Source organism: Saimiri boliviensis, chromosome 1 (genome assembly GCF_048565385.1).
Source record: "Saimiri boliviensis isolate mSaiBol1 chromosome 1, mSaiBol1.pri, whole genome shotgun sequence".
Lineage (NCBI taxonomy): Eukaryota > Metazoa > Chordata > Mammalia > Primates > Cebidae > Saimiri > Saimiri boliviensis.
This window is the reverse complement of record NC_133449.1, coordinates 194,605,566-194,628,694: the sequence shown is the minus strand read 5'-3', so window position 1 is coordinate 194,628,694 and position 23,129 is coordinate 194,605,566. Positions and strand designations below refer to the sequence as shown.

General features: G+C 53.9%; 1 long non-coding RNA gene and 1 pseudogene across 1 annotated transcript in view; both read right to left on the bottom strand.

The window, feature by feature from the left end:
• LOC141582884 (uncharacterized) overlaps window positions 1–23,129 on the bottom strand; it is a 154,282-nt gene that overhangs the window by 25,120 nt on the left and 106,033 nt on the right. The gene's annotated exons all lie outside the window — the stretch shown is intronic.
• Window positions 4,156–23,129, bottom strand: part of LOC120365306 (uncharacterized) — an 81,389-nt pseudogene continuing 62,415 nt past the window's right edge.

Here is a 23,129-nt window from a genome sequence, read left to right as displayed (position 1 = left end):
TGGTGAAACCCTGTCTCAACTAAAAATAGCTAGGTGTGGTGGCATACACCTGTAATCCCAGCTACTCTGATGCCAAGGCACGGGAATCACTTGAATCCAGGAGGTTGCAGTGACCCGTATCACATCGCTGCACTCCAACCTGGGCAAGAGAGAGAGATTGTCTTTAAAAAAAAAAAAAAAAAAAAAAAAAGTGAGGTGTTGAAATCTCCTACAATTATCATAGAACTAACTGTTTCTCCTTTCATTCTATCCAGGTTTGTTTCATATATTTAGGAGCTCTGAGGTGTGTTGCATGCACATTTATAAGTGTTACATCTTTTTGGTGAATTGACTGTTATTATCTCTTATAACAGCTTTTGATCTTGAATCTATTTAGTCTGAGATTAGTCTAGCTCCTCCTCCTTTTTTTTTGGTTACCATTTGCACGGAGTATCTTTTTGAATCCCTTTACTTTCAACTTACGTGTAAGTCTCTTACAGTCTTTTAATTGTGGAATTCATTTGCATTTTTAAAGATTATCATCTGATGAAACTCACCAGCCTGGTGGGTGACTGTGCCATGAGGCTCACACCCAGGGACTAAGTGAGCAGTTGCTTTGGGAGGACTCCAGCACACCATTTACTGGGCTTCCTGGTGCCACTCTGTGGATTGTTTTCTACATGGCTTATGGTTTGTTTTTGCTCTCATTTCCTTCCTTCTGCCCTCCTTTGTGTTTAATTGACTTTTTTGTGTGACACACTTAGAATCCCTTCTCATTTCCTTTTGTGGACATTCTATAGATATTTTCTTTGTAATTACCATGAGGATTACATAAAATATCATGAAGTTATAGCAATCGATTTTAAACTAGTAAGTTCAATCACATACAAATACTCTACTTGACAGCTCTGTCCCCTCCTATGTTGCTTTTGTCACAAAGCATATCTATTTCTTAGAGACAGGATCTCACTCTGTCACCCAGGCTGGAGTTCAGTGGCACTGTCATAGCTCATTGTAACCTCCAGGCCCTGGACTCAATCCTCCATAGCTGAGACTACAAGTACATGCCACCACGCCTAATTATTTTTTTAAATAAATTATATATTTAACATAGGCTTATGGTTATACATCTCTTTTAAATCCAATAAAATAATAGAGATATGAATCAAAATCACGGTAATACAGGTCTTCATACGTGGCTGCAAATTTCCACCCAGAATCCTTTTGTTTTGACTTGAAGGACTCCCTTTAGCATTTCTTGTAAGTCAGGTCCAAATGCAATGAAATCACTCAACTTTTGTTTATCTGAGAATGTCTTAATTTCTCTGGTCAGGTGCAAGGTGGGAGGATCACATGAGGTCAGGAGTTCGAGACCAGCCTGGCCAATGTGGTGAAACCCTGTCTCTTCTAAAAATACAAAAACATAGTGGCAGACGCCTGTAATCCCAGCTACTTGAGAGGCTGCACCACTGTACTCCAGCCTGGAGGACAGAGCAAGACCCTATCTCAAAAAGATAAAAAGTGTGTTAATTTCCTCCTCTTTTTCTTACTAGAGTTCATAAGATGCCTTTATTTTGTAACTTATAATCACTTTTTAATTTGTCATTCAAACGTTAACTGTAATTGGTTTTTTAAAATACTTCATTTGTATCCAAGAAAGGGGAAGAATTTAGCCCTCGATTTAAAAAAAAGTAAATAAATAAACCTGGCCAGACACTGTGGCTCACACCTGTACTTGCAGCACTTTGGGAGGCTGAGGCAGGCGGATCACAAGGTCTGACGTTTGAGACCATCCTGGCCAACATGGCCAAACCCCGTCTCCACTAAAAACACACAAAAATTAGCTGGGCATGGTGGCACATGCCTGCAATCCCAGCTCCTCAGGAGGCTGAGGCAGTAGAGTTGCTGGAACCCAGGAGGCAAAGGTTGCAGTGAGCTGAGATTGTGCCACTGCACTCCAGCCTGGGCAACAGAGCGAGACTCTGTCTCAAAAAAATACATAAACCAACTCTCAGAGGAAGGGAGAGGACCTTAACTGCAGATAAGAGTCCATTGTTACCCCGTGGCTATAAATCTGAGTTGCTTGTCCTCCCAGATGTTCTGTTGATGGCTGTAGTAGCTGACAGTTTTGCCTTTATATGTTCAAAACAACGAGTGCTCCTGCTTGATTGACAGATTCTCCAGCCTTCCCATGGAGCCACATCACCTCCTGTCTTGGCCCTTCGTGAGTCCAAGGCTGCTTCCCGAGAAGATCTGGTTGGTAGACCATGACATTGATTCCTGCCTCTAAGCCTAGCTTGATTCTCAGCAGCCACCACCTTTTTGGTACTAGAATGGTGCTTTTTATAGCACACTCATAAGTGGACGCTGAAATCACAACCTGGCCATTCGGATGTTCAACTAATGCTTTATGCTGTGGAGTCCCAGGAACTCACCAACAGGTGCCGGAACTCACTGGAGCTCAGGTATGTAGCTCTACCTTGTTTCTCTATGGCTGGGATTATAAACATTGTTCATGTGTTTATTTTCCATTTTTTACTTTGGAGGTTTTGTTTAGTGAGTCAAGGTCTCACTGTCATGCAGCCAGTACTGTGATCATGGCTCACTGCAGCCTTGATCCCCCTAGGTTCAAGCCAGCTCGCCTCAGCCTCCCAAAGTGCTAGGAGTACAAGTGTGAGCCACTGTACCTGACCTACGTCTGAGCTTTGAGTTCTTTACACATTCTAGAGATGAATCTCTGGAGATGAGTCCTTGGTCTGTTAGGTGGTTTGTAAACATTTTCCCCAAACTGTAGCTTTTCTTTCCATCTTCCTCATAGTCTTTCAGAGAGCAAAAATATGGTCTCTTGCAAATACTCTGCCATGTAGCAGGAAAGGAGACACAGACAGTATGTAAATGAACATGTGGACGTATCCCTTGAGTAAGTGTCCATTTGTGGTAAAGCTATCTCTAGACAGATCAATACTGAGAGGTTATTAAGTAATAGTTGAGCTGGATAAAAATTCTAACCTCAGGCTTATTTTCTATTATTCTACTGTCTTCTGTTGCTGTTGCTGGGACAGCAATTATGAGCATGTTCTTCCTTCTTTCCACCCTCCTCAGTTGCTTTTAGGACCTTTTCTTTGTCTTTTCTGCAATTTTGTTTTGCTGGGTCTAGGCATGGATGGATTTATTGTATTGGGGATTGTGCGTCCTGGGTCCTGTCTCTGTTTTCATTCTGGAATTTGTTTTATGAGACAGACTCCCACTCTGTTGCCAGGCTGGAGTGCAGTGGCAAGATCTCGGTACACTACAACCTCCACCTCCTGGTTTCAAGCATTTCTCCTGCCTCAGCCTCCCGAGTAGCTGGGATTATAGGCACATTTCACCATGCCTTGCTAATTTCTGTATTTTTAGTAAAGACAGAGTTTCACTATGTAGGCCAGTCTGGTCTCGAACTCCTGACCTTAGGTGATCTACTCATCTTGGCCTCCCAAAGTGCTGGGATTGCAGGGATAAGACACCACGCCTGGCCTGGAATTTGAGACATATTAGATCCTCTCACTTCATCCTCCCTTTGTCATATTTTCCAATTGATTGTCTCTTCTGCCATTGAATTTGTTACATTTTAAATGTCTGTGAATGGCCGCCACTAATTCTGGCATCTGAAGCTCTTGGAAGTCCACTCCTCTTATTGCCACTGACTTATATGCCCTTAGGTGGGGCTTTGGCTATAGCAATCATATGCAGCACTGGCTGAAGAGTCTCTCACCATGCGGGCTCTGGTGCTATCTCAAGGTAGCTAGTGTTAGAACTGAATTAGAGGGATGCCCTGGTAGTGGGGACAAACCCCCACATATTTGCTCACAGAAGTCATCTTCTGTATTGATGGTGATGTGGTATGAGAGCAGAGGGAAAATGGGGGCTGAGTATTTTCGCTAAACTGGTGGACATTCAAATCCCTAGTGAGGCTGGGCACAGTGGCTCACGCCTGTCATCCCAGCTCTTTGGGAGGCTGAGGCAGGCATATCACCCAAGGTCAGGAATTCATGACCAGCCTGGCCAACACAGCCAAACCCCATCTCTACAAAAATATGTGCCTGTGTTTTTGAGATGCTGAGGCAGGAGTATTGCTGGAACCTGGGAGGTGGAAGTTGCAGTAAGCCGAGATTGCACCACTACACTCCAGCCTGGGCAGTTCATAAATAAGAGATATAATTGACTCACAGTTCTACAGGCTGCACAAGCACAGCTCCAGCATCTGCTTGGCTTCTGGTGAGGCCTCAGGAAACTTACAATCATGGCAGAAATGAGAGTGGGTGCAAAGAGAGAGAGAAGGTGCCAGGTTCTTTATAAACAAACTGTTCTCATGTGAACTAGTAGAGCAAGAACTCATGCTTCACCAAATGGAGGATGCTAAGCCATCCATGAAGGATGCACACCCTCTAACAAACGTGACATTTGGAGGGGACACAAATCCAAGCTGTGTCAGGCTGTAAATGTTTTGTTTTGACTCTAAGCTCCTTGAATGACAATTGAGTATTTGTCCTCCCTGGCAAGAGAGAGAGACAGGTTTTCCCTCCGGGCTGGAAGGCAGATGCCAGACAGGGGTCAGAGTGCCAGCCGGCTGGGGCAGCTTGCTGCACTGTGGAGGAAGGGCCAGGGGCACGAAACTGTAGGCACATAGGTGGATATAGGCGGCCACCAGGGTGCAGGCAGGCTGGAGCTCCCAGGTGCCACATGGATCCTTCATACACAGTCTGAGGAATGGTGCAGGGTCCACCTGAAATCACAGGCACCCAGTCACTGTCCCTACCCTGGGGAGTGGCATGGAAGAGGGGCTGAGGCTAGATCAGGGAAAGGGCTCTCTGGGCCCCACGGGCCAGGCTCACACTCACCACCGGGAAGCAGTTCCCCAAGCTGGAGCCGGGGGTCCTGGAAGAAGGCCCGGCAGGCGGGGCTCTGTCCTGGGCAGGCCTGCTGAGTCTTCTCGGTCATCCTGCAGTCATCATCCACCTGGCAGGACAGACAAAAGACTAAGGCCTCCTGCTGGACCATGTGGCTCCCCACATACCTCAGCCTCAGCAGAAGACTCCCCCAAACCCTGGGCCTGCAAAGTCCTCGACAGAGCCAGCAGGCCACCTGCCTCTCAGGGGACTCTGCAGCAAGCAGCCCTGAAGAGCCTCAGACAGAGGCTAGGCAGGTACACCCACTTATCTGCCAGGCCAGGCTGAGCTCCTCCAGGCTGCAGGCCACAGAGCCATCAAGCAGCATCAGCTCTGCCTGCTTCATTGTTGTTGGTGCCCAGAAGGCTGGTGGATATACCTGTGAAGAGGAGGGAAGCTGAGAAGGTCCTGTGAGCCTGTGATGCTCCCCCAGGGGATCAGTGTGTGAGATGAGTCTAGGCACACTGATGAGCGGTAGAATCCCACCACCTCCACCCTGGACTCCTGGAGCCCAGGGCCCTGACTCCAAACCCTCATCAGAGGAGGGAGAGAAAGCACAGGGATAGGGGGACAGCATGTGTCCCCCTATCCCTGTCCCCTCCCCACATCCTCAGCTCGAGTGGCCAGAATCCAGGCCCTTCCTTTGTGTTCCTTGGCAGAGGGACCACAGAAGGCCCAACTCCGCCCTGAAGCCACATATCCCAGGGACAGGGGCAGAAAGCCCTGGGCCTCTGTTCGATCATCTGGACACAAGGTCAGTAACATGCTGCAATGCTAGAGACAAGGCCAGCAGAGGCTCTGCATCCACAGTCGCCGCCTACAGCCTGGGGACCTTTGCACTGGAAGCTGAGAATGGTGCTTCCTGAAGAGGCCCTTGTTGGTTGGGCCAACGCTGCTGGGGCCCAGACTCACCGTGGTGCCAGAGGCCCAGAGTCAGACTGCAGAGGCTGGTGGGCATGTCATAGGAGACAGACATTCTGTCCTCACTGGCCAGCTCAATCCTGGGGACGTGCCTTCTTGTCATGGCAGGACGCAGCTGGAGATCTGGACAGCTCTGCCCCGGCAGGGAGGAGTTGTACAGCCTGTAAGCCTGTGGACCAGAGGAGATGGGCAGGAGGGCTGACCCATACTCGGGGGACAAGCTTGAAAGTACCATCCCCCCAGGCAAACTGCCATAGGCACAGGTCTCTGGGAGAAGCTCGGGCCTCTTCTCCTCACCTGCAGGCTGTGGTAGAAGATGAGAGTCATGTGGTTCAGCTCCATGGTCAGGGCTGTGAGTCCCAAGCCTGTCTGACTCAGTATCAGGGCAAATGTGTTGTGAACAAAGTCTTGGGCCAGCAGGATGCTGCCACACTGAGTGCCGGGGTCCCAGGTCACCACGTGCTGGGACCCGGCCACCGGGGCATGGTCGGGGGAGAAGCAGCCCCAAAGGCAGGGTGAGTGGGGCCAGCTTCAAGATGACATGAGCTGAAAGTCTATGGCCAATTCAGCCCTAACAAGGAATGGAGTCCTGAGACCCACTACAAAAATGCTGTGCTAAGTAACAAAGCCTGGCTCACAGGCCACGTATTCTATGCTTCCATTTACATCAGATGTCCAGAGCAGGCACAGCCATGGACACAGCAGGCAGATTGGTAGCTGCAGGGTTTTATTTTAGGATGATAAATACGTTTTAAAATCAATTGTGGTGAGGCATGCACAACTCTGAATAAACTAGAAGCCACTGAATCGTGCACTTAAAATTCACAGATCCGCCGGGCACGGCGGCACTAAGCCATCCCAGCAGTTTGAGGGGCTGAGGCAGGAGGAGCACTTGAACCTAGGAGGTCAAGTGTGCAGTGAGCCGAGATAGCACCACTGCACTCCATGACAAGAGTGAGACCTAGTCTCAAAAAAAAAAAAATCACAGATCATACAAGTCATCCATTTAATCTGAAGGAAGCTACTGCGGGGAAAAACATTGACTGTTTAGGTGGATGGTCAACAGCTCCCTCAAACATAAACCACGGCCTGCAGACCGGCCCTCATCAGGGTAGGGAAGAGATGGCCCGTGAAGGAGCAGGTCTGACCAGTCCAGCCAGCGCAGCCCCTGAGCTGTGCCTTGGGGGTGCTCGTGCCCATTGCAGGGAAGCACCCTCCATGGTGCATAGCCAGGCACCTGATGGCCAGGGCCAGCATCCTGAGGGAGGCACCACCCTGCGGTCAGCTGTCAGACCTGAGGGGCACAGAGAAGCCCATGGTCACACACATACACACAACTTGAAGACCAGGGTGTTTTCTACAACATCGGTGTGCTGCTTAGACATGACTGCACCCACGCTTCTAGAGAGCCCTAGGCCTCTGAGTCCCACACAGATAAACCACTCCTTGCCAAGCCTGGGTACTGTGGCTCCCCCATGGACATGAGGGGCTTCCTCATGCATTAAGAACCGTACATGCTCCTTACCCATGTGAGCGAGCCACGTGGTTACCTGCATTTCACAGTGGAGGAAGCCAAGTCTACAGCAGTTAGGAGACTCACCTGAACCACATGTAAGCTCCCCAGGAGCCCAGAGCCAGGGCTGGTCATCCCAGCACCGCTGTTGCTGCAGGTCACCCCTGACTGGCGAGTCTGAACTCAATTAGTGCCCTTCCAGCTGTAACGGGAGATCTGCCTTCTGCTCCAGCAGAGCCCACAGGGAAGGGGCTGGCCTGAAGCCCTAAGCCGCCTGCTATACTCTTCTGCTAGGCCAGGCCTTATATTCTGGACAAAAGCCGGATGTGCAGCCTCAGCCCCAGTCCCATAGAACCTTGGGCAGTCCAGTAAGCTCTGAGCCTGGCACTGTGATGCCATGAGCTTCTGCAGGCTTCCCTGTGCCCCCACAGTACCTGCCCCTGCATGGCCCTGCTGCTGTGCCAATGGGGAGGAGGGCAACACAGCCCAGGGTAGGACTCTCACTCCCAGGGACTCTGCAGCAGGCGGCCTCTGAGCCAGCAGAACTCGGCTAGCATATTAGCCCCAGAAAGCTTTTGGAGCAGCCGCAGCAGCTTCTCCTCTACCAGGTAGCTGGTCACTTGGGCCACATCCAGGGACTCATCCCCCAGAGGCAGCAGTGGCAGCATCACCACCACTGAGTTGTTCCTAGAGGGAACAAACAGGATAAGTCGCTGTGCCTGGCCAAGCCTTGCTTTCTTTGGCTGCAGAGGGGGAGCTCACAGGTCTGCAGGAAGAACTCTGCTGTGGAGGGCATGGGAATGCCTCTCAGGGAGGGGGCTGTCTTTGTTTTAGGAAATCCCATCATGAGGTAGAGGACAGAGGCCAGTATGACAGCAGAGGTGGGGGGCGAGGCCAGGACAGAAACAAGCTGCCCCATTTTGAGGACACAGGTGTCTGATGTTATGCCTGCTCTGCTCCCTGGGTCTTGGGCAGCATGGGGTCTGTGTGTGGAGATGCCAAAGACAGGAGCTGGAAGTTCTGGGAAATTGTTTTGGTTTACTTTTTGAGATAGAATCTCATTCTGTTGCCCAGACTGGAGTATAGTGGTATGATTTTGACTCTGCGACCTCTGCCCTCCTGGGTTTAAGTGAGTCTCCTGTCTCAGCCTCTGGAGTAGCTGGAACTACAGGCACTCACTGCCATGCCTGGCTAATTTTTGTATTTTTAGCAGAGTCAGGGTTTCACCATGTTGGCCAGGCTGGTCTCAAACTGCCAACCTCAAGTGATCTGCCCATCTCGGCCTCCCAAAGTGCTGGGATTACAGGTGTGAGCCATTATGCCTGACCAACAGGTCTAGGAAATTTCTACAGTTGAAGGGAGGACTGGAACTTTCTCAATATGTAGAGTAGGGGTCAAGCCTGTGAGACCTGAATGATCAGGGAGATCTCGGCTCACATGGTGGTGGAGTGGGAAGAGGAATGTTGCACACTCTGTTTTTGATGGGCCGGTGGAGGGGGTACAGGGACAGGTGGCCTCACTTACCTTCTGGGGAGCCCAGAGGCCCTGTAGCTAAAGGCAGGAAGCAGCCTGAACACCTTCCCTGCCCATTGAATCCATTTTTTGGCACCCCCACCAGATCTCACTCACCAGGTAGGCAAATAACCAGGCAGGTGATTCTTCAACCAAGCCAAAGTCCTGCCGTGGGAGCTCTTCCCTTCCTCAGTCTACATTCTGACTGCAAGAGGGTAGGAGCAGGAACTTGTATTACATGGAGACTTTTCTCCATGTTGGGGGTTTAGTCCCTATTCTACAGCTGGGGAAACAGAGGCACACAGAGCCAATGCAGAGGAATCTTAGTTACAGCCAGAGTCCAGACACCATGAGGCCAGCAGCACAGAAGAAGGGGGCTGCCTTCCTGCCTGGAACCCAGGTCCTGGTGGGCCATGTGCCTGGGAGGGAAAAGGACACTGGTCCCCAAAGCCCTTGCTCTAGACTGGGTTCCCCACTTCCATCCACCACCGCCGCGTTCTCGACACAGGAACCAAAGGGGCCCTTTGAAGTGAAAGGGTGATCACGTCCTTCCTAGATCAGAGCAGAAGCCAGAGCCCTCCCCTCAACCCGCAGCCTTGGGACCTCCCAGTCCCTCCCAGTTGCATCTACTCTCCCTTGCTCACATTCTGTTTCAGCCCCGCCAGCTTGCTTTTCAAACAGGCCAGGCCAGGCAGGGTGGCTCATGCCTGTAATCCCAGCACTTTGGAAGGCCGAGTCTCTGGAGCCCAGCAGTCTGAGACCAGACTGGCTAATATGGTGAAATCCCGCCTCTACTCAAAATACAAAAATTAGCTGGGTATGGTGGCGCATGCCTGTTAATCCCAGCTACATGGGAGGCTGAAGCAGCAGAATTAGTTGAATTTGAGAGGCAGAGGTTGCAGTGAGCTGAGATCACACCACTGCACTCCAACCTGGGTGACAGAGAACGAGAATTCATCTTAAAAACAAACAGGCCAGGCACATCCCTCTCCCAGGCCTCTGTGAGGTGGTGCCCCCACCTGTAGTGCTCTTCCCACGCTGGCCACATGGCTTTTGCTCAAACTGTACCTTCTCCTCAAAGCAGGGCCATGGCCACACCATAGGATCCCCCTGCCCACCATCTCACCAATGTTCCTTCTCTAGCATTTGTCACCTAATGTATGGCTCAGTGGTGGTAAATAATGAGCACTGGACCACACCCAGCCTGTAGCCAGCTTCTGCACAGCCTGCAAGAAAAAAGGGCTTTTGTGTGTTTAAAAGATTACAAAACAGGCTGCGTGTGGTGGCTCATGCCTGTAATCCCAACACTTTGGAAGGCCAAGGGGGGTGCATCACCTAAGGTCAGTTTGAGACCAACCAGGAGTGGCAAAACCCTGTCTCTACTAAAAATGCAAACAATTAGCCAGGTGCGGTAGTGCACGTGCCTGTAGTCCCAGCAACTCGGAAGGTTGAGGCAGGAGAATCTCTTGAACTCAGGAGGCGGAGGTTGCAATGAGCTGAGATCATGCCACTGCACTCCAGCCTGGGCAACAGAGCGAGACTCCATCTAAAAAAATAAAAAACAATGATTACAAAACAAAACCAAGGAAATGTGACAGAGCAGAATGGCCTGCTTGAGAGGTGACCCAGGCTCCCTGCAGGGAGCTGTGCACACCCTGCTGTAGATGATTTCTTGTGCTTCATGTCTGTCTCTGAGTAGAAGTGGGCCTCCTGAAGGCAGGCATCGGCCTCGCCCACTGCATTCCTCTGCAGCTCCTAAATTCCTGCCTGCACTGGGACCGTGCTCCCGAGGTCTCTGTGGAGTGAGGAAGAAACCCCAGCTTCCTCTTCTGTGAAATGGGGGGTGAAGAAGCCTCTGTGCAGGGTGGTCAGAGGAGTCAGTGAGTCAGGGCATGTCGAAGCGTTCAGCGCTGCACCTGACATGTGGCAGGAACGCCGGACGCGCCACTCCCAACCCTGTGCTACCTGGCTGCGAGGCTGTACAGGTCCAGCAGGGGTTTGCAGAGCCTCTTCAGTGCCCGTGAGCATACGGCCTCAGCCCAAGACAGCATCTGGTGGGCCACCTGGAGAGGGAGGGAACAGTGAGAGCTGTCACGGTCATCCTCAACTGCCAGCCACGCCCCATCCTTGCTCTCACTCACCAGCTCCAGGGCACCTTTCAAGACCCCCAGGGCTGCCCCGAAGGGCCTGGGACCCCCGTTGCCTGGCATTGCAGGCACCCAGGCCTGCAGCCACTGCATGGCCTCCTCTGCCTGCTCCCACCACACCTCCTCCAGGGCCCACAGTGGCACCTCCAAGTTGGTGTCCTTCAGTGTGTCCAGGGGCCCTGCCATGGGTAGCCACCACCCACCATGAGGCCTCTGGGCAGCTCGGAGACCCAGCCCAGGCCTCGAGGAGATAGGGCCTGTTCCTGGGATTAAGATGGGGGGAGTGGGGGAAAAGAAATAGAGCAGCAGGCAGTGGTGACTGCAGGCAAGTTGTCACAGCAGACCCGAGCCGCCTCTGCAAGGCCTGCTCCTAGGTTGTCTGGGAACTTGGATTGAGGGAGAATCCTAGAAGTGATACGAGGCTCTCTGCACCTGAACTGTTTGTACAAACATGGCTTATGCTGGACCCCTGCTTGCCTCCTAGAAGTCTGACAGTATAGTCCATGCCAGGCAGCACCTGCCTATGTGGTAGCCCCCACTAAACACCCTGGGTGACATACTGCTGGGATGGCCAAGTGTATCCCGTGTGAAGGCACTGGGACTGGGAGAGGACACTGGGCGCTGGCCCTGGTTCCCCTGGACTCTGTCCTGGCCCCCTTCCCTGTGCCGCCACTCCTGCCTCCTCCCACTGTAGTCAATCACAGCCGCAAACAGCACAGTGTGCCGAGTCCTGGAGCATTTCTCCTAGTTCACTGCCCTGTGGGTGGCCATGGGACTCTGGCACAGCAGAGGGGATGCAGAGGTGACATTCAACAGCCAGTCAGTGGGATGCCCACCCTGGCACTGGACAGGGTCTTGGGGGCTCCGTGCTGGGCCTGGCATTAGCCGCGGATGGTGGAGAGGCCAGAAGTTCCTAGTCCTGCCAGGAGGGCGGTTGGGGTAATAGGTGTGAGTGTTTAAGGACCACACAGCCACAGAGAGCTCACCGTGGAACCAGAAAGAGACCCCGAGGCAGTGAGCTTCACAGAAACAAGACAGGCGGAAGACTGAAGAAGCCTAGGCAGCAGGCACGAGCGTTATTAGCTTGGGCACCCTGAGACAGCAGTCCACCAAAAAATGAAGGTTGGGCCCGGCTTAGTGGCTCACACCTGTCATACCAGCACTTTGGAAGGCTAAGGCAGGTGGATCACGAGGTCAAGAGATCAAGACCATCCTGGCCAACGTGGTGAAACCCCATCTCTACTAAAAACACAAAAATTAGTTGGGCATGGTGGTGAGAGCCTGTAGTCCCAGCTACTTGGGAGGCTGAGACAGGAGAATCCCTTGAACTTGAAAGGTGGAGGTTACAGTGAGCCAAATTTGTGCCACAGCACTCCAGCTTGGGCAACACAGCGAGACTCTCAAACAAACAAACAAAAAACCCCAAGGCTGTAGGTCTGTAAGAAATAAGGCGGGGGTCTCAACACAGCTGGGCTGCAGGCCTGTGGGAAGCAAGGCCACCTTCCGATTAAAACAGTGCCATAGGCCAATGTGAGGGCTTAGGGCCCCAGGCTAGGCAGGGATTTGGGTACAGGGTTGAGTCCTCCCTCCCACACTCACATTCCAGCTCATTCCACAGCTGCTCCAGCCCCACCTGCAGCTGGTCCAGGTAAAGAGGTGCTGGGTCAGTGCCTGCCTGGCCTGTCTCTGGCCCCACAAGGTAGTGACCGCCTGACCACTCGCCTGCACGGCCTCCAGCCCTCCCTGGGACAGCTATAGGAGGAGGCCTGCTATGCCATCCAGGGTGCCTGCTGGCTGTACCTGGTCAGGGAAACTGAGGCAGAATTGGGGTGAGGTCTGGGGCAGAGAGAGCCCCAGACACTCCTGCCCAGGGTGGGATGCCTGGCCAGTAAGGGCTACAAGCCAGGCCAGAGGGGGAGCTCTCCACCCAACCCTTCCCCTCTGTGCTACCCACCAGGTGATGGGAACTTCTCACAGAGGCACCCAAGCCTTGAACCTTCTCTTCCAGCCGGGCTTGCACCTGGGAGGCAGCCACTGCATCCTGGACCATGAGGACAGAGAAGAGGCTGGGACTCCCTCGGGGCCAAGTAAGAATGAAATAGACAAAAGGTCTCAGTGCCAGTGGCAGGTGTGTGCCTCACCCTGGGGCTGTCTGCTGTGGTTTCTGGACACAGATGGACCCAAAGGGCTCAGAGCTCTTGGCACTGTGGCCTCTGCCCAGGGAGAGAATGGTAACCCCTTCCCCAGGTCCCAGCCCAGGCCCTCTCACCTCCACATGGCCCAGCAGGCACCCCTGGCAGCCATGCGCAGCCAGCAGGAGGCTCCGGTTGGCAGCCTGCAGGGTCAGGCGTCCCAGGGGCTGGAAGGGCTGCCCGCTATCCCAGAACAGGACCTCTGCCTCCGCTGTTCGCCCATGGGCATGCACCCGCAGAACCACTCTCTCTCCTCTGCCCCCTGGAGCCGGAAGGGGACCTGCTGGGGCACCCATGATGTTTCCAGCCACCCACTCCTCCTCCACCACTTTCTGTAGCTCCCCACTGCCACGGGCCAAGCTTCAAAGCCCTAGGACTTGAGAACCCGGTGCTGCCCCACCTCCATCAACCTGCTGAGCCACCTGAAGCCCCCTTTTCTGTACCCTTCCCAGCAGACTCACCTGAAATGGCAGTTAGGGAGGGATGCCATGCAGTCCTGACAGGGTTTCCTGAGTTTTTCTGGAGACAGGGTCTCACTGTCACTGAGGCAGGAGTGCAGTGCCACCATCACAGCTTGCTCCCAGCAGCTGGGACGCAAGAGCACACCACCCTACCAGGCCTTTCTTTAAGTAGCGACAGGGGTCTCACTATGTTGCCCAGCCTGGTCTCGAACTCCTGAGCTCAAGCAATCCTCCTGTCTTGGCCTCCCAAAGTGCTGGGATTACAGGTGTGAGCCCCTGCGCCCAGCCCTGACTTCTGAGATCTTAATGCCCAGACCCCTCTCCTTTCTCGAGCCAATGGGGGCCCTGACCCAGCGAGCTGAGCTGGGACCCAGCTGCCACTCACCCTCCTCATGGGCCACAGAGTCCTGGAGACAGCTTGGGGCCTGAGACACAGACAGCCTCACTGTCTCCTCCCCATTGTCCACATTTCCCTCCAGCCGGACCAGGCTTTGAGAAGCCGAGGTGGAGACATGGCCCAATAGGCCGACCTGCTGAGCCTCAGAGATGTGAAGCTGGGAAGGGGAGGACAGAGGCCTGAGTGGAGCCTAGCCCAGGCCCTAACCCTGGTCTCTGTCCCCTGCCAGCTCCAGGTTCAGGAAGGGGCTGGCTGGGGAGGCTGCGGTCGGACTTATAGGAAACCAAGGGAAGGCACAATACCCATGCCCGATCTCCAGGGCACCAGGTTCCCCACGCCACATCCCTCCCCAAGGCTCCCAGTGCTCCATCACAGAAAGCACCTGTGAAAATACTCAGAGCCGCATGCAGTGACTCACTCCTGTATTCCCAGCACTTTAGAAGGCCAAGGTAAGCAGATCACTTGAGCCCAGGAGTTTTGAGACCAGCCTGGGCAACATGACAAAACCCTGTCTCTACCAAAAATATGAAAATTAGCCAGTCTCACAACAAATAGATTTATAAATTTTTAAAAATATCCATCTAGGCTGAGCACAGTGGCCCATATCTTTGGGAGGCCAAGGCAGGTGGAGCATGAGGTCAGATCGAGACCATCCAGGCTAACACAGTAAAACCCTCTCTCTACTAAAAATACAAAAAATTAGCCAGGTGTAGTGGCACACACCTGTGGTCCCAGCTACTTGGGAGACTGAGGCAGAAGAATCACTTGAGCTGGGAGGTGGAGGTTACAGTGAGCCAAGATGGCACCACTGCACTCCAGCCTGGGCGACAGAGCGAGACCCTGTCTCAAAAACAAAAAAGACAAAACACAACACCCATCTAGGAGCCCACCAACCCAGCAGCAGCTGCCGCCACCACAGGGTAACTTAGCGATGACTGCTTCCCAGGCCCCACCCAGACAGTCTGATTTAATTGGATTGAGGGTGGCCCGGGCACTTGTGTTTCTAACATTCCCAGTGTCCTGGTGTTTCTGCCAACAGCCCAGGCTTTCCGAGTTCACATGGGAACCACTCCAAAGATCTAAGCAAGTTCAAGGAGACGTGGGTAACACCTGGCATAACACCTCAGGCACGGAGCAGTTTACCTCAATCTCTGCAGGTGCCCAGCCTTGGGAGCATGGTGGGGACCAGGACAGGTGAGTCTAGAATGGGGCTGGGGAGAGGCATAGAGGCCCCAAGAGAACACAAGCCTGGAGGAGGCCCTGCGGGGGAAGGAGCCTCAGCTACCCTGTATTCTAATCCAGACACTGCAGCTAACAAGCTGTGCACCTTTCAGAAAAGGCTGCACCCTCTCTGGGCCTCAGCTCCAAGGTCTGAAAAACATACAGAACAGTGGTTCACAAAACTTTTCAGGACTTATGAGTGTGTGTGTGCATGCGCATGCACACATGTGTCTGTTATGGGTTGAATTTTGTTCCTCAGATATGTTGAAGTCCTAACCCCACATACCCATGAACGTGGTGCTATTTAGAAACAAGTTTTTTGCAAAAATGTAATCAAGTTAAGATGAGGCCACAGTGAATGAAGGCAGGTCACACACCCAATGAATGCTGTTCCTGGGAGAAAGCCACCACATGGGACAGAGGCAGAGACTGGCATGATGCCACCACAGCCTAGGGTGGGGGAAGCACCACCAGAAGCCAGAGGTGGTACAGAGGATCTTTCCTGGGGCTTTCAGAGGGAGTGCGGCCCTGCTGACAACTTGATTTTGGACCTCTGGCCTCTAGAACTGTGAGACCAGACATGTCTGTTGCATTAAGCCTGCTGGTTGGCATTTTAATACAGTAGCTCGTGGAATCAAATGCATGGTGCTTACTTTACTACACATGCAGAAGCATGTCGATCTCTGAGAAGAACCAAGTTGGTAGGAGCGGACAGCCCCGGACTCCTGTGGAATTTCACAGAGCACAGTGTGATCCTACCAGGCAGGTGGGGGCAGGGGACAGTGTGCAGACCACACGGAGTCAGCCCTGGACGGCTCTCTGCGTCTGAGCTCAGCCCCTCACTGGTTATCACTGAAGAGTGAGGGCTCCCACCTGCCTCTGTGCAGCCTGGGTGAGTGCCTGACCTCCCTGAATCTGCCCTGGGGCCACTGGGTTGTGGGGAAGAACAAACAAGGCTGGGAAAGCCTCTGTCCACTCCACAGATCCCAGAATGGAGCGAGTGAGAAGGAACCAGAACGGCTGTCCCAAATAAATCGGGTACAGAGAAGCAAGAGGATAAGCCACTTGCTGAGTGTCCACCACAGGCTCATTGCCAGGCATCCGGTTCCTTCGGGCATGGGGCTTACAGGTCCGGGAGCAGCCAGGAGCCTGGCTGGGAGAGGGGAAGTGACTAAGTCCCAGAGAACAAGAACCTTGGAAGGAGAAGTTACTTTGAAATGGACATGGCTGCTGAACTGTCAACCCACAAATGCCATCCTCATCCAGCTCCAGATGCCAGGAAGGGAGGGAATTCCCTTCTCACAAGGAACTACTACGTGCAGATGTTGTACAAATGTCTGTTTTCCTCCTAACGATTCTGCAAGGGAGATGGTAGATGTTCCCATTTGACAGAGGGGAACAGTGAGACTCAGCAAAGGAAAGTCACAAGGTCAAGTTCACCCGGCCAGGGAGACAGGAGGTGAATGGAAACACCGATAGAGCACCTGCTATGTCACATGCCTTGGCTGTGCAGGCAGTAGGAACTGGTATTCAGACCCCCAAAAACTACCCTGTGAAATACCTGATCCAAGATGAGGAAACAGATGTTCAGAGAGGTTCCTTGCTGAGATGAACTGGCCAAGTCAGGGCAGGGTAGGCATTGGAGGCAAACTCTGCCCCTTCCTACTTCCCAGGACTGCTGGGAGGCAGGAGGGGGAGGAGAGGGGGGCAATAATGGCTAATGACAGCAAGTACTTACATAGTGGCTGTTTTCCATCAGGCACTGCTGTAAGCAATCTATGCCTATGAACATATTTAATCTTTGCAGTATTAACCCCATGGGAGATAGGGCCAGTGCAATTATACCATTTTACACGGGAGGAAACTCAGGTGCCAGGACGCAGCTGGGCTCAGATTCAAACTTGGGCAGCCCAGATGCTACCTATCTGTTACAGGAAGGGCTGGGTGTTGGGGCGGTGGAGGAGCTGCTTGGTGGCGCCAGGGTCAGGCCTGGGGTTCAGCAGGTGTTCCCCCCACCCCGAGTGACACTCTGGCCCCATCCAGGGCGATAGTCTGCAGTTCCTCAGATGGCCACTAGATGGCGGGGCCGCCCAGGCAGTGAGGACCCGCTCGCCAGGGAGGAACGGGAGGGAAGTCGGGGCATCTTCCCCAGGGACTGTGAACTAGATCCTGGCCATCCACCTCCAGCTCCCTGAAGAAGTCAGGCGAATGAGGCCTGCTGTGGTTTCGGAGGGTCAGGCTGAGGTGTAGGCCGTGGTCTTGGGCTGGGGCAAGGCCCAGCGGGCAGCGGGAATACAGCAGGAGCCCAACCAACACAGGATGTGCTCTCTGGAGACCAAGAGGGCCTGGGACGAGAGAATCTGGGTGTCAGGCAGGTACGGGGGGTGGCAGCTTCCTCTCCTCACCATCCCCTGTGCTGGGAATGCAGCAGCAGCTGTCACCTCCCAGCCACCACGCCTGCCTCTGCCCCAGCTGACCTCTAAGAAACGCAAATCAGGGCCGGGTGTGGTGGCTCACACCTGTAATCGCAGCACTTTGGGAGGCTGAGGTGGGTGTATCACGAGATCAGGAATTCAAGACCAGCCTGACCAACATGGTGAAACCCTGTCTCTACTAAAAATACAAAAATTAGCTGGGCATGGTGGTGCTCGCCTATAATCCCAGCTACTTAGGAAGCTGAGGCAGGAGAATCGCTTGAACCCAGGAGGTGGAGGTTGCAGTGAGCTGAGATGGCACCACTGTTCTCCAGCTTGGGTGACAGAGCAAAACTCTTTGTCTTGGGGGAAGAAAACGCAAATCAGATGTTGTCCCCTACACTTAGAAGAGAAGCCAGGCTCTGGCATGGCCTGTGGCCTGCTTAGGTTTCCCAACCTCACCTCCCTCTCTCCCTCCATAAGGGCTGCCCTGTGTTCCTCAAGGCAAAGTCCTGCCTCAGGCCCCTTCTCTCTGCAGGGCTCACCCTCACCAGTGAGGCCCCTTTTCCAACACCCTGCTCCCTCTCCCTGCTCCCTCCCTGCACAGCATTCACCACACCCTGACCACAGACCATGCAGCTCTAGTTTGCTGTATCTTCCTGGCCCTGCTGGAATGCACCACCCAGGAGGCCAGCACCAGGGCTGTCTCTTTCACTACCCTGTCCCTGCACCTAGAGCACAGCCTGGCATAGGTGACACCCACACACGTATTCTGAACGAACAGAGGAATAGATAACGGGTGGGAAACTATGGTTCAGGGCCAAATCTGGCACACTGCCCACTCTTGTAAATACTTTTACTGGAATACGGTCATGTGCATTCACTTATGTATTATCTTTAGCTGCTTTCACAAGACAGTGGTGGAATTGGTAGTTGCAGCAGAGACTGGATGGTTCATAAATCCTAAAATATTTCTCTGTTCCTTTACAGAAGACTGTGGGTCCCTGGGAAGGATGGACGGGTGGATGCATAGATGGTGGATACATGGATGAATGGTGGGTGGATGCATGGGGGATGGAATGGTAGGTGGATGGAGGGATTGTGGGTGGATGGTAGATGGATGATGAATGGTAGATGATGATGGATGGATGGTGGATGGATTCGTGGTGGAGGGATGGAGGGATGCAAGTGAGTGAGGGTGGGAGGGTTGGAGGGCAGAAATAGGGGGATGGATGGAAGATGGGAAGGAGGATGGAAGGATGGGTGAATGAATGGATAGATGGGTAGGTGAATAGAAGAACCAGTCAACCAGCTACCAACCCCAGGAGGGGAAAGGGGTTGAGGAAAAGGGGCCCCAACACTTCTCTTCTGAGGCAATCATGACAACAGCAACTCTAACTTCTGTGCCAGGCACCAAGGCTGAGCATTCCTGCATCACATCTCTTAACTCTCACCATCACCCACATCCTGGAACCTGCTGCTGCTTCCATTTCTCAGGTGAAACACTGCAGGCTCAGAGAGGAGATGCGCCCTGCCCAGTCACCCAGCAGGCGAATGGCAGAGCCACCATACTGGCGTCTGGCTGCCTTGCTCACACGTCTGCATTCTGCGGGCACCACCCTCCCTGCTGCCCCCTCACCATGGGTCCCTGGTCCTCCAGCTGCCCCTTTCCCCAGGGCAGACTCACCCTGGGCAGGTCACAGAGCCCCAGGTGGAGGGAGTGCCACAGCCAGTGTGCCTAGTCAGTCTGTACTTCTCCCCGGAAGCTCTGCCGGGCACAAGAGGCCCCAAGGACGTGCTCCAGCGTGGCCTCTACGAAGATCTTGTCTGGTCGATGCCTCTGGAATGAGAGGGCTCATGGCTCACAGGCTCATCATGTAAGAGAATGCCCATGGCCAGCTGCAGGTGGAGACCCTTGCCTAGCAAGAGCATGTGCCAGGAATCCACCGTCGGAACCCTCATCTGCCACAGCACCCCCTTACACTCTGGGCAGGATTTTTTTTTTTTTTTCAAGACAGTCTTGCTCTGTAGCCCAAGCTGGAATGCAGTGTCATGATCTCTGCTCACTGCAACCTCCACCTCCCAGGTACAAGTCACTCTCCCACCCCAGGCTCCCAGATAGCTGGGACTACAGGTGCATGTCACTATGCCCAGCTAATTTTTTTGTATTCTTAGTAAAGGCAGGGTTTCGCCATGTTGGCCAGGCTGGTCTTGAACTCTCGACTTCAGGCGATTCCCCCACCTCAGCCTCCCAAAATGTTGGGATTACAGGTGTAAGCCACCACACCCTGCCTGTGGCAGGATTACTGCTGTGAGCACTTAGGGGGCCAGGCCTGGGAGGCCCAGAGGAGGAAGCAGGCCTCCAGAAGCAGCTCTCCCCAGTTCTCCATGTCCTGGTTCCTGCCCCAGGCTCTGCAGAACAGCGCTTGGCCCCATGAGGAGCCTGGCAGGCAGCGATGCTGGAGGAGACCTGGTTCCTGATGCCTCCAGGAACATGAGCTCCCGATCTCCCTCCACCCCTTCCCGAGAAGCCCACTAGCAACCCACCTCCTTCCCCATCTGTTCCCAGCATCTTATGCTGGGAACACCTGCTTTTTTTTTTTTTTTTTTTTTTAAATCTTCCAGAGCCCTCACCACATCCCAGGTAGGAAGGAAGTATTGTGCCCATTTCACAGATGAGAAAGCCAAGGCTCACAGCAGAGAAGTGAGTTGCCCAGGATCCCACAAACACTGGAACCCAAGACCACACGGTCCCAGAGCTGGGCGCTCCTGCAGCATGTGGAGCCGCCTGGGAGTTCCCTGCCCGGACGCTGCTCCCCAGGCCTCACCTCGTATGTCAAGTTCTGCCACATGAGCTGCTGGCCCCAGGACAGGTCGAGCTGTTCAATGAACATGGCTGGGGTCTGTTACGGCCTTGCAGGTCCAGAGGGTGTCCAGGCCCCAGGGTTCCTGGAGCTGATAGGGTACATGACCTGGGGGCCAGCCTGGAGCAAAGGGGAGCCCCATACTGGGCTCAGTGGTCAGGCCCCGCGTGCCTCCCCCTGGGGAGGTGGCCAGGCAGCCGTCCCAGGCGGTGCTGTGTGCTGAGAACCTGTTGGTCCAGGCGAGCTGCAGGGTCACAGGCTGTCCTCTGTTCCAGGTGAGCTGCACCTGCGTTGAGATGGGAGGGCAGTGGTGGGGGTAAGGGAGAGATGTGGGGGAGAAGAGAGGCTAACAGCACCCCACACCCCATCTCTGTTGGGAAATGAGAGGCTAGGGAGGATGGAGAAGTTGACGTCCCTCCCCCCCACATCCCTTCAGAGGAATCAGGATGGAGGGTAGAGAGATTGCCGTGCCCCCATCTCTAGAAGATCACAGAGCCATTCCCAGGCTGAAGACTGAAAGAATCTGGATTAAAAAAACCTGCCTCATCCCCAACACCCAGACTCAGCATTTCCAAAAGCAGAAAGCAATCACACACCTCATTGGGGCCTCCAGGGCCAGCAGGATCTATCGCCGCCCCGCCAATCACTCTGCCCCTGTCTTATTCGCCTTCTGGCTCTCCCTGAAGCACCAGGCTCCTTCCGGCCACAGCGGCCTCTGCACGCGCTTTTCCTGATGCCTGCAGTGCTGCTTCTCCAGCTTCCTCCAAGTCTGGCTCCTTCCCATCCCAGGGCCACCTCCCCAATAAGGCCCTCGCTGACCACCCGCCTGCCCAGTCACTCTCAATCTTATATACTCTTTACTTTTTTTTTCCCTGAGATGCAGTCTCACTCTGTCGCCCAGGCTGGAGTGCAATGGCATGATCTTGGCTCACTGCAACCTCCGCCTCCCGGGCTCAAGCAATTCTCCTGCCTCAGCCTCCCATGTAGCTGAGATTGTAGGTGTGCACCACCGTGCCCAGCTAATGTTTTGTACTTTTAGTACAGACGGGGTTTCGCCACGTTGGCCAGACTGGTCTCAAACTTCTGACCTCAAGTGATCTGTCCACCTCGACCTCCCAAAGTGCTAGGATTACAGGCATGAGCCACTGCGCCCGGCCCCTTTACTGCTTGCATCTTTTCCCTGCACACAGCTGGCCTATTGTCTCCCTTTCACAGATGGAAAAACCTAAGGCTCAGAGGGGCGATGGCCTGAGACCGCCCAGCCAGACGAGGTGCCCAGCTGCTCACTCAGTCCCCAAAGCTACCACTAAACAAGCAACTATAAATGATGAATTGGAGATGCCTGTACCTGTTTCCCACATTTAAATGTGAGCTGTCCTCAAAGATTGCCTGGTATACAGTAGATGCTTAATGAGGTATTGATAAAGAAACAACTGAATGAAGGACCTGGAGATCCCCAGGTTTCAGGGAGCTGTGATTCTGGAGAAGTCCTGGTCACTGATGAACATGCTCTCCTTCTCCTACCTGAGGGGCCCAGCCCCACAGGCTCAGCCCTGTGGCTCCCGCTCCCACCCCCCGCCAAGGGCGCCCAGGACATCCTTGCTCACCTGCCGGCTCTGCCTGCCACTCCTGCTCTCAGCAAGGCCACTGGCTTCCATCAGGAGACGTTGAATGGGTGAGCCAGGGCCAGGTGGGCAGCCACCTCACTCTTCCCCAGCCATGGGGAGGAGGAGACCAGCACCTGGGGAGGGGAACAGACTCAGCCAGCGGCCTTATCCAGACAGGCCACACCTCTTTCCCACCCGCACAGACCACCTTCTCCATCAAGGCCAAGGCTGCAGGGGCGGGTGGCTTTGAGCACAAACCCAGCCCTGTGCAAGGTCCTGGTAGATCACAGCCATTTCTCAGAGGAGGACATCGAGGCTTGGAGAGCTGTGGATTGAGCAAACACATGACAGAGATGAAACTGGAGGTCGCCCTCCTCTTCCACTGTCTTCCCCTGGCTCTGTGGTTCCAGGCAGGTCACGGCGCCTGTAAGTCCTTCAATTTCGTCATCTGAACACAGGGCTATTAATAACACCAAGGAGATGGGAGGCTGAAGTGTGGGCTGACACATAGCACCTATCATGGAAAAAGCATTCAGGGTCTGTCAGCCACTGTCACTGCCAAGCCTTTCAAAGTGTTATGGGGACCCAGGTCTCCTGCTGCCCTTCCAGAGAGACTGTGGGACATGATGCAGCCTTGTCAGCCCCAGGTAAAGCTCCTTGGGCAGGGGAGGGCCCCAAAGACTCCACTTAGACTGCAGGGTGGAGTTCAGCTCTGCGCCAGGGTCACCGTCCGGCCCTGACACCTACCTGGTCCCTGCCATCCCAGCCGACCACAAGGCCCTCCCGGTGGCGGCTCCCTCCCAAATGCTCTGAGGACAGGCGGAGGCTCCAGTGTCAAGGCAGGGGGAGGGGCAGCGGGTGGGTGAGCACCGCTGGGTGGGTGAGGACACACACAAAGGGTAGGGCATGTGAGCTGAGGTCAGCAGCTCCAGACCCAGCAGGGCGCGTTCAGGGGACCCTCAGAGGACACCGCTGA